Source organism: Alosa pseudoharengus, unplaced genomic scaffold (assembly GCF_046254945.1).
Source record: "Alosa pseudoharengus isolate Yale_2024_CS ecotype anadromous, Long Island Sound unplaced genomic scaffold, YU_APseudo_1.1 YU_APseudo_1.1_scf_4, whole genome shotgun sequence".
Taxonomy (NCBI): Eukaryota; Metazoa; Chordata; class Actinopteri; order Clupeiformes; family Clupeidae; genus Alosa; species Alosa pseudoharengus.
The window spans coordinates 11,332,990-11,342,989 of record NW_027468774.1 but is presented as its reverse complement, the minus strand read 5'-3'; the positions used below and the strand labels follow the sequence as shown (position 1 = coordinate 11,342,989).

Below are 10,000 nucleotides of genomic sequence, written 5' to 3'. Positions count from 1 at the left end.
GTGTGAGAGAGAGAGAGAGGGAGAGAGAGAAAAAGACAGATAGAGGGGGAGTAAGAGAGAGAGCATGAGAGAGAGGGGAAGAACAAGCGCAAGAGGGAAAGAGAGACAGAGAGAGCGTGTGAGAGAGAGAGAGAGGGAGAGAGAGAGAAAGAGAGATAGAGGGGGAGTAAGAGAGAGAGAGAGAGCATGAGAGAGAGAGGTCTGTAACAGGGGGAAGGGAGCATTCTGCAGACTCTAAGATGAGCAGCGTAGAGACAACACAAGCGCAGAGCCATTTAAGAGGCGCTCTACTGGGCATGCTCACAATGGTGGGGGGCAGGGAGCGCAAAGGACCTGTTGTTCTGCTGGAGCTTATCTGCACAGCCACACACACACACGCACACACACACACACACACACGCACGCACACACACACACACACACACACACACACACACACATACACACACACACACACACACACACACACACACACACACACACACACACACACACAGACACACACACACACACACACAGACACACACACACACACACACACACATACATAAACACAACCCACAACATGCACACGCAAAACCTAAACACACCTGAATATACACACACTACTAAACATTTACACATACACCCCACACATCAAATCACATCACACCACATCATTTCACATCACATCAAGTGCATACACTCACATACACACGTAGAGATATAGAGATATACTGCACATGCATACATTCATATACAAAACATATAACAAATATGAAATTATAAAAACGTATACACACTTATTCTAACCCCCCAGAATCATGCGGATGAGGCTCTCTCTCACACACACACACACACACACACACACACACACACACACACACACACCATTCACCCCCATTCCTCTGACTGGAAGTGATGAGCCTCCTGTAATGTGAGTGGGCAGTAGGCAGTGCAGCTCATTCAGCACACAGCATGAATGACCAAAGCAGGGAGAACCAAACACACACACACACACACACACACACACACACAAAGAACAAAGCAGGGACAAATGAATTCACACACAACACGAATGACCAAAGAAGAGATAAATTAACGTCTCTCTCACACACACACACACACACACTAACCATGCCTGCAAAGAGAGAGAGAGGTGTCTCATTACCTCACTGAGACAAAAATCCTTTCATCTATCCCACACACATCACAACACAAGACACATCACATAACAGCTCAACACATCACAGCAGCAGAGAGAGATGGAGAGAAGCAGGAAAAGAGAGAGGGAAAGATGGAGAGTGAGAGAAGGAGGGAGGAAGACAAGGAGAGGGAGGGAAAGAGAGAGGGAAAGATGGAGAGGGAGAGAGGGAGAGAAGGAGGGAGGAAGACAAGGAGAGGGAGGGAAAGAGAGAGGGAGAGAAGGAGGGAGGAAGACAAGGAGAGGGAGGGAAAGAGAGAGGGAGAGATGGAGAGGGAGAGAGGGAGAGAAGGAGGGAAAGAGAGAGGGAGAGATTGAGAGGGAGAGAAGGAGGGAGGAAGACAGGGAGCAGGAGGGGGGGAAATGGAGTGAAAGAGAGGGAGGGAGGAAGATGGAGAGAGATAAAGGGAACAAGGTGGAGAAAGAGATGAAGAGGGAGAGAGGGAGGGAAAGAAAGATGGAAAGGGAGAGGGATAGAAAGAGAGAAAGGGAGAGATGTAGAGGGTAAGAGATTGAGGGAGAGAGAAAGGGAATGAGGTGGAGAAAGAGGAGATGAAGAGGGAGAGAGGGAGGGAAAGAAAGATGGAAAGGGAGAGATGTAGAGGGTAAGAGATGGAGGGAAAGGGAGAGAGGGGATGGACGGAGAGAAAGAGAAAGGGCAAGATACCACAGGGCTGTTCCTGACTCACACTCATGACTGATGGATTGTGTTTTATCCACTACAATTGACAGGCGTTACTCACAATCTCACACTCTACGGATCCAAATGCCAAAAGTCTCCTTCAAAAGAGCCAATGAGCCTTGGCCCCTTTATTGTGTTTTCCATTAGTTTGTCCTCTTGTGTATGTGAGAGATATTCTGGGTTTATGTGTGTGTGCTTTACAAAGACACACACACACACACAGCCTTCCCTTCCACGACCGACCATCACTGCCTAAGAGATGAATGCTGTGTCGTAGCTCAGTGGAAGTGTCACAGAAATTAGCTTCCTGTCACTCTGCACGTCTGTACTGTTTCTAAATAACTTTCTAAATGTCTAAAGCACTAGGGGTTGAATACTTATGCAAATAGTTCAGCTTTTAATTCATTTATTTCTTTAATCTGTGCAGAAAAAGAAACCATGACAGAAAAATATAACACTGTTGGGCAAATAAGTGTAAGTATCTTGTTAAAATGTAAAAATGGTAACGGATTCCAAGGGGGTTGAATACTTTTGCATGGGACTTTTGCATGGGACTTTTGCATGGGACTTTTGCATGGGACTTTTGCATGGGACTTTTGCATGGGACTTTTGCATGGGACTTTTGCATGGGACTTTTGCATGGGACTTTTGCATGGGACTTTTGCATGGGAGCATCAATGATACTGAGGGCCAGATTGAGGCCTGGTTTTGCGCCCACTTGAGGCGTATTTGTTTTGCAAGGTGCGCATAAAAAAATGCCGAGGTATGTACAAACAGGCCGCACTGTGGTAAAAGCGCAGACTGGCTGTCGTGGGAGCTGAGAATGTCAAATTGCGTTTTTCCATCTCATGCATATGCATTCTTAGGAGGGTCACGAAAAAAGTGTGAGTTTTGTGTAAAAAGATGGCGTAAAATGCGCCTAAGTAGGTGTTCCCCTGTATGTACGAAAACTGCCCTGGAAAGCGCACGTCTATTTTGTCTACTTCAAAGACAACCGAATAGCTATTTAGAGCACCAGTTTTACATCTTTGTACTAAAAAGCAACCTTACAGTAACTTCCATAGCCTACATGCACAAGTAGTTTGAGCAGAACTACTGCTCTTCAGTATCTTCCTGCTTACTGACATCATGTATTGTATTATTGCTAAACGTTTGATTCCTTTTAATGTTGTCATCAGTTAACTTTATTCAACTTTAATGATTTAAGTGATTTAAGTATGTCGTTCAGTTGTTAACAATAGTAAATTGCGGTAAGGGGCAGAGAAAGGCGCTGTTTACCTGATGAAATACAGGTTTGATAAATACGATGTTAACTGAAGTGTCGCAGCATGCAGTCTCTGCGGGTTGGCCGTGGCGCTGATAACGCTATGTTCGCAAATGCACAGTACGTACATCTGGCCCTGAATGTTTTTATTTGACATGATGTATTAAAGGGTTTTTAAAAGTTAAAGGCACCCCACTCTATTCCTCTCTCTCTCTGTCTCTGTGTGTGTGTGTGTGTGTGTTTAGGTTTCGTTCGAGCCATTGTCGTTCCATCGTCTCCGTCTGGTGGCACAGATTGAGTGCCTGGTGCAGTGAGCAGAACATGATTTTTACTGTCTCCCCTAGACATGGAAAATTACAGACACACATAGAGTGTGTGTGTGTGTGTGCGTGTGTGTGTCAGTGACAAGAACTTTGTTGGAGAGTCAGACAGGTGTAGGTGTGTGTGCGTGTGTGTTTGTGTGTAAGAGAGAGGGAGACAGGAACTTTTTGTCAATCAAAAAAGTGTGTGTGTGTGTGCATGTGTTTGTGTATGAATAATATGTATGCCCTTGTGCGTATAATAACAGTAATAATATGAGTATCAGATGATATCAGAACATAAACGACAGCTGCAATTACACAGTCAGAAACAGTCCAATCTTATCAATCAGAAACAGGTGGTGTAGTCCTGCTGATGACACACAAGTCGACTTTTAGAGCAACTTTTGTGGCAATGTTCTTGAGTTTTGCTGTTCTGGCTCATTCTGGCTCAATTTATATCCGGCCACAATTATTATCTGGAAAACTTTAATCATCAGTAGGCACACATCTGTTCACATTTTCATCCAATCAGAACACATGGAACCAGTTATGTGGTTGCCCAGCAACAACATTGCCCAATAAGGTGCCCCGTGTATCATCACCTTAAGAATTCATTCATGTTCCAAATTTGGTGAGAGAGAAGCAAGCAGAAAGCCGACTGTGGCCAGGGTCCTGAAGTGCTTTGCAGCGCTCATGCAGAAGTCGACTGCACAGGCAGGTTACTATGGTGAGCCAATGCGAATTGTGGAGGCACATCCTATTGAATACAGCGCAGTGTGATGCTGAGAGACTGCGACAACCTGGAGATGAGAAATTCCCCAGCACCCTGACACAGTTTAGCAGGTCAGTGTGTGAATCTCATATAGGAGTTCACAGACACACACACACACACACCACACACACACACACACACACCCACTACTTCATCTAGGGCGATTAGCCCCCTAATGAGTAATGACTCAGATAGCAACACAGGAGATGTGTGTGCGAGTGTGTGTGTGTGTGTGTGGTGTGTGTGTGTGTGTGTGTGTGTGCAAATTTGTGTGAGTGTGAGTTATGTAACCAAGGTATCTGAGGTAAGAACAGCATGATTCACCTGAAAACCATATCTGGGCCAGGTATTTGGTCCACTACTGTAGGCTCCTCTAAGAACATCAATCACCACAATACTCGACACACAAAGCCTGGTTCACACATACTCACTTTCCCTCCTCAGAATCACCGCCTGAAGCATCTGCACTTGCATAACAACACTCACTCAAGTGATGCATTAAAATGCCTTTCAGTGCGGACATGTTAGAGAACGGTCACTGTCTGGGGTCGTACTCAAGGCCAACTTGAGGCTTGCAGTTTCCCCATGAAGCACTTTTTTGCCACTATGAAAGAGGCAGAGTATGTGTGATATATGACTTCTCTAGTGAGTCAGGGGACTGTAGAGTTGGAGAGAGGTGCTGACCTCCTCTGATGGTCTGCAGGAGTGTGGCCGGCAGTCTGAGACCCACACTAGTAGCACCACCTGCCTGTATTCATGTAGCGGCAGAGTGACAGAGTTCAGCACTTTTACTGCTGGACAGCGACCGTCTAGCAGACTTCACAAGGAGAGGAGGGGAGAGAGGAAGATGAAAGATGGTACAATAAGACTATAAGAGCCCACAAATACACACGCACACACACACACAAACACAAACACACACACACACACACACACACACACACACACACACACACACAAAAACTTGAACATGTGCATGCACACAAATACACACACACACACACACACACACACACACACACACACACACACACACACACACACACACACACACACACACACACACACAAACACAGACAAAAACTTGAACATGTGCATGCACACACATACACACAAACGAACACACATGGAATACAAATGCAGTCCATTTAGCATACAGTATTGTGGCAGAAAGAACATCGTAAATTGCATATGAAAGCAAAATGCGAGCATCTTCACCAGACTGGAAATCCATGTCCTCAAAACAGAAAGCAAACTAACACATTTTGTACATTTTGTACAACACTTCAGCCAGTATCTTATCTATATAGATTTTATACAAAAAGAGGAACTGGAAACACGAAGAGAGAAAAAAAAAATTAAACAGAAAAAGGAGGCTTGAGAGACAGAGAAATGACCTTCATTCCTCTGTTGGAACACTTATGTTAGGACTCTTTAAAGGCTAGCCCTTAAAACCCATTAAAACTCCTTTAATACCTGAAGCAGCTAACACAATCCTCGATTAACACAAATATAGTTCACTAGTTCACATTCCGTAATTTGCAAACAGATATAATAGCATAATAGAAAAGCATGTTTGGCGAAGTCTCTGGCCAGGGTCCTGAAGTGATTTGCGGGATCGTGCAGGAGTCAACTGCACAGGCAGGAGTCGTGCAGGATTCCGCAATACACCCCCTTATTCTTGAACTATGGAAGACGGGAGGCGTAAGGGGAGGTGGTGGGTTGCAAGCGGAGTGACGCCGATGCTGCAACTTTGGCAGATAGAGGCAGACTGCGAATAAATAACCTGTCTGATTGAAGAAGGAGGCGTGGCAAATTCCGTCACGCTCCTCCCGAACTTCCGTTTGTAAACGCCATTTCACTAGTTCACATTCCTGAATTTGCAAACAGATATAATAGCATAATAGAAAAGCATGTTTGGCTAAGTCTCTGGCCAGGGTCCTGAAGTGATTTGCGGGATCGTGCAGGAGTCAACTGCGCAGGCAGAAGTCTTGCAGGATTCCGCAATACACTCCAAAAAATGTGTTAAAGATGAGGGACCCTATAGCCAGGACCACGCGAACAATTTCGACGGGAGGTCGCGAGGTGCGCTAATTCCCTCAGATCAGAGAGACTTGATCTGATATAAGAGTGATAGGCGTCGGAGGACCATGGGCCGAGAGTTTTGAGCGCTTGATCGGACAGGTCGTTATTTGCCGCGTTGGTGGCTGAACCATAAAATAATGAGTAACGGCCTGCTGGGATTCCGATTTGCGTTAGAACAGAGTTGAGCTGCGTTTGAAACCAGAAGCGAGTAACGGAGCGTCTGTAGTCTGGAGGGGGGGATCTTTCCATGCGATGGAAAAAGTCATAAGCCGAGAGAGTTGATGCTGCAGGAGAGAGTAGATGTTGAAAATGACAGCCCAAACACGCGGTTGTGAAGTTCAACATCTAATGCACCCCAATGTTTAGTAGGCTAGTAAGGCCTACACAATTAAAATAGGCTGCTGTAGCTAACTGCGGTAGCTATAACGGCAAGAGAAGTGATGAGCAGCAACGCATTATTAGAGAGGATTCCGAGGAACAGAGCTGAGCTACACGCAGGTGCAGGTGCTCCCTTGGTCAGCTAGGGAAGTAACGGAGCAGAGCTACACGCTGGTGCAGGTGCTCCCTTGGTCAGCTAGGGAAGGGCTTTAATATGCTGACACTCAATGAACACAGAGGAAGGCGAAAAAACTCCAACATTTAAAGGAGAAAAAATCCTCCCTTGCCCTCCTGGCAATAAGCGACAGAGCAACAGCTCCTGTGTATCAGCTGCCTTACGGCCAACGCCGGCATTGAGTTAAAGCGATGCTTCCTTAAATACATTGGAGGAGGTTGCGCAGCACCCTAGGTAGGCAAAGAGAAAAGTGGGGAGGGTTGATTAGCTGGAAAGAGAAAGAGGTCGTAGTAACGGAAGGCAAGGTAGAGGGCTGCACGCAGGCTGCCATAGCTTGCTGAGTTGAGTGAGCAGGGGGAAAAGCTGTTTTGGAATAGAGAAAGAGGCCGCAGTAGCAGAAGGCAAGGTAGTGGGCTGCACGCGGGCTGCCATAACTTGCAGAGTTGAAAACATGTTGCATGAACAGAGGGGGAGACGCCGGAGGAACGGAGCTCCGCGCTGCGGCGCTGGTGCTCGGTTGATCGGCTATAGTTGGAGAGGAAAGATAAACTAATTGTTGGAGAAGGCGACGTAGGCCTGCTTTCCTTGCGAAACAAGGGCAATCGATCCTACATCCAACTCTGCTCTAATCAAAGATATGGTCCGCGGAGTAGCTCTCCTTCTTGCAAGCGGAGTGACGCCGATGCTGCAACTTCGGCGAATAAATAACCCGTCTGATTGAAGGAGGCGTGGCAAATTCCTTCATGCTCCTCCGAACTTCCGTTTGTAAACGCCATTTTAGTCCCTTGGTGTTTAAGTAAATCAAGCTAAGTGCTCATTTCAAGATACGTCCCCTTTATATACAGAATCGTAGTACTTTGATTTGTCAGAATGCCTGAAATGTCTTGATACGTTAAACGGACATTGATGAGCTTCACATCACCTCAGCTCTCATATCGGTAACATGACACTATTGGTGCCAACTGGGCCATGCCATGCCATGCCTTTACCGCTCACTGCTGCATCTCTACCGTAATTTTACTTATAGAGCTCTACCATAACTTTACTGCTAGAGCTAAGTATATAAGTATAAGTATATATACTCTTTTGATCCCGTGAGGGAAATTTGGTATCTGCATTTATCCCAAACCGTGAATTAGTGAAACACACTGCACACAGTGAACACACAGTGAGGTGAAGCACACACTAATCCCGACGCAGTGAGCTGCCTGCAACAACAGCGGCACTCGGGGAGCAGTGAGGGATTAGGTGCCTTGCTCAAGGGCACTTCAGCCATGGCCTAATGGTCGGGGTTCGAACCAGCTCCCAGCGACCCTCTGGTCCGAAGCGCTAACCAGTAGGCCACGGCTGCCTAAAACAGCTAGGGATGGGACGGTATGGACTTTGTCTTACCTCGGTTGGAAAGCAAGAAATTACCGCGATTTCGATATACTGTATATATCTGATTGCGAGTTATGGATTATGTGTTAATGTAATGTATGTATTCATTTTTTGCCGCCATCACAGCCAATTCAATTTTAGACAGCCGCAGCAACTTCAAAGATCACTAGACCAAATGCTTCAGACATTAAAGAAATAAGCAGTTTATCAACAAAGCTAGGATAATGGACTCCACGGTGGTCTGTTCACAGAATGCACTTACGAGGTTTAAACAGCCCTTCACTTCGCGTCGGGGCCGTTTTACAACCTCGACCGTGCATTCATTACTGTGAACAGACCACCGTGTCGTCCATTATCCCTTACTTATGCTACTGTTACAACGGTAGGCTACTGCACGTTTTAATGGCTGCGCCAGGTTGTAACAAAGTCGCTGTTAAGTTAAATTCTTAACAAACTACATACAACATATTTTTTAATTCTGTTTCAACTTTCATGGAGTAAACATGTATGACCCTTTCTGGACAAATTTCACAGCGTTCAAGTCGAACGTCTTTGTGTAAATTGAGTTTGAAGGGAAAGAATAGAAAAGTGTTACGATTGTGCCAGTTCTCCCCTACTCTCGCACAGTAAACAAATGAAATGTTGGAAGATTGCGCTCCCCAAAACAAATGCGAAAGGTTGGGTTTGCTTCAACTTTTGATGATAAGTTTTGAATCAATGTCATGGTTCATCACATTACATATCACGACATTACACACTATGGGCCAGATGTACGTACATTAGCGAACGTAGCGTTATCAGCGTCATGGACAAACCGCAGATTGTGAACGCTATCAGACCCTAAGTTTCCGTTGTATTTATGAAATAGTGTAAACTGCGCCTTTCTCCGCCCATAAACGCAATTTACGAACGTCCACAACTGAATGGCAGAGCCTATACAAGCGCAGTTGAATGAAGTTAACTGATGACAACATTAAAAAGAATCAAATGTTTAGCGATCATGAAATTATACCATACACATGATAAGATGTCAACAAGCAGGGAGATAATGAAGATCAGTAGTTTTACTCAAAAGTACTTGTGCACTTAGGCTATGGAAAATTGGTCAAATCTAGCAAGTAGGAAAGTTTAAGTGAATGACGTGAAAGTGAAAGTAAGACATTCAAAAGGCCAACGAAAGTTAAGGTTGCTTTTAATAGTACAAATACTTACAAAACTGGTGCTCTAAATAGCGATTCTGTTGTCTTTGAAAGGTTCTCTTATTGACGCATTGAACTGCAATTTGGATTAACACCTGCTTTTACAAGGCGGAAGTATTTAGGGGCAGAATAGACGTGCGCTTTCAGGAGCAGTCTTTGTACATACCGCGGAATACATAATTAAGCGCGCTTTACGCTTCCCCTCCAATCTTTTTACGCTAAACTCCCACTTTCCCCTGGATCCTCCCATGAATGCATATGCATGACACGAAAAACGCAATTTGCCATGTTCAGCTCCCGCGACAGGCAGTTTGCGTTTTTAGATCATTGCGGCCTGTTTGAACATACATCGCAATGATTTTACACGCACGTTGCGAAACAAATACGCCTGAAGTGGGCGCAAACGTGTTACCATCTCAGCCCTAGCTAGAGCTCTACCGTAACTTTACAACTAGAGCTTTACCATAACTTTATGACTAGAGTAGGGCTGGGATAAACTATTATTTTTTAAACGATTAATCTAGCGATTATTTTTTCGATGCATCGATTAATCTAACGATTCATTTTTCAGTCCGATTCG

At 45.1% G+C, this 10,000-nt stretch overlaps 1 protein-coding gene across 2 annotated transcripts in view; it reads right to left on the bottom strand.

The window, feature by feature from the left end:
- Positions 1-10,000, bottom strand: part of ankfn1a (ankyrin repeat and fibronectin type III domain containing 1a) — a 156,645-nt gene that overhangs the window by 70,400 nt on the left and 76,245 nt on the right. The window lies entirely within an intron of this gene.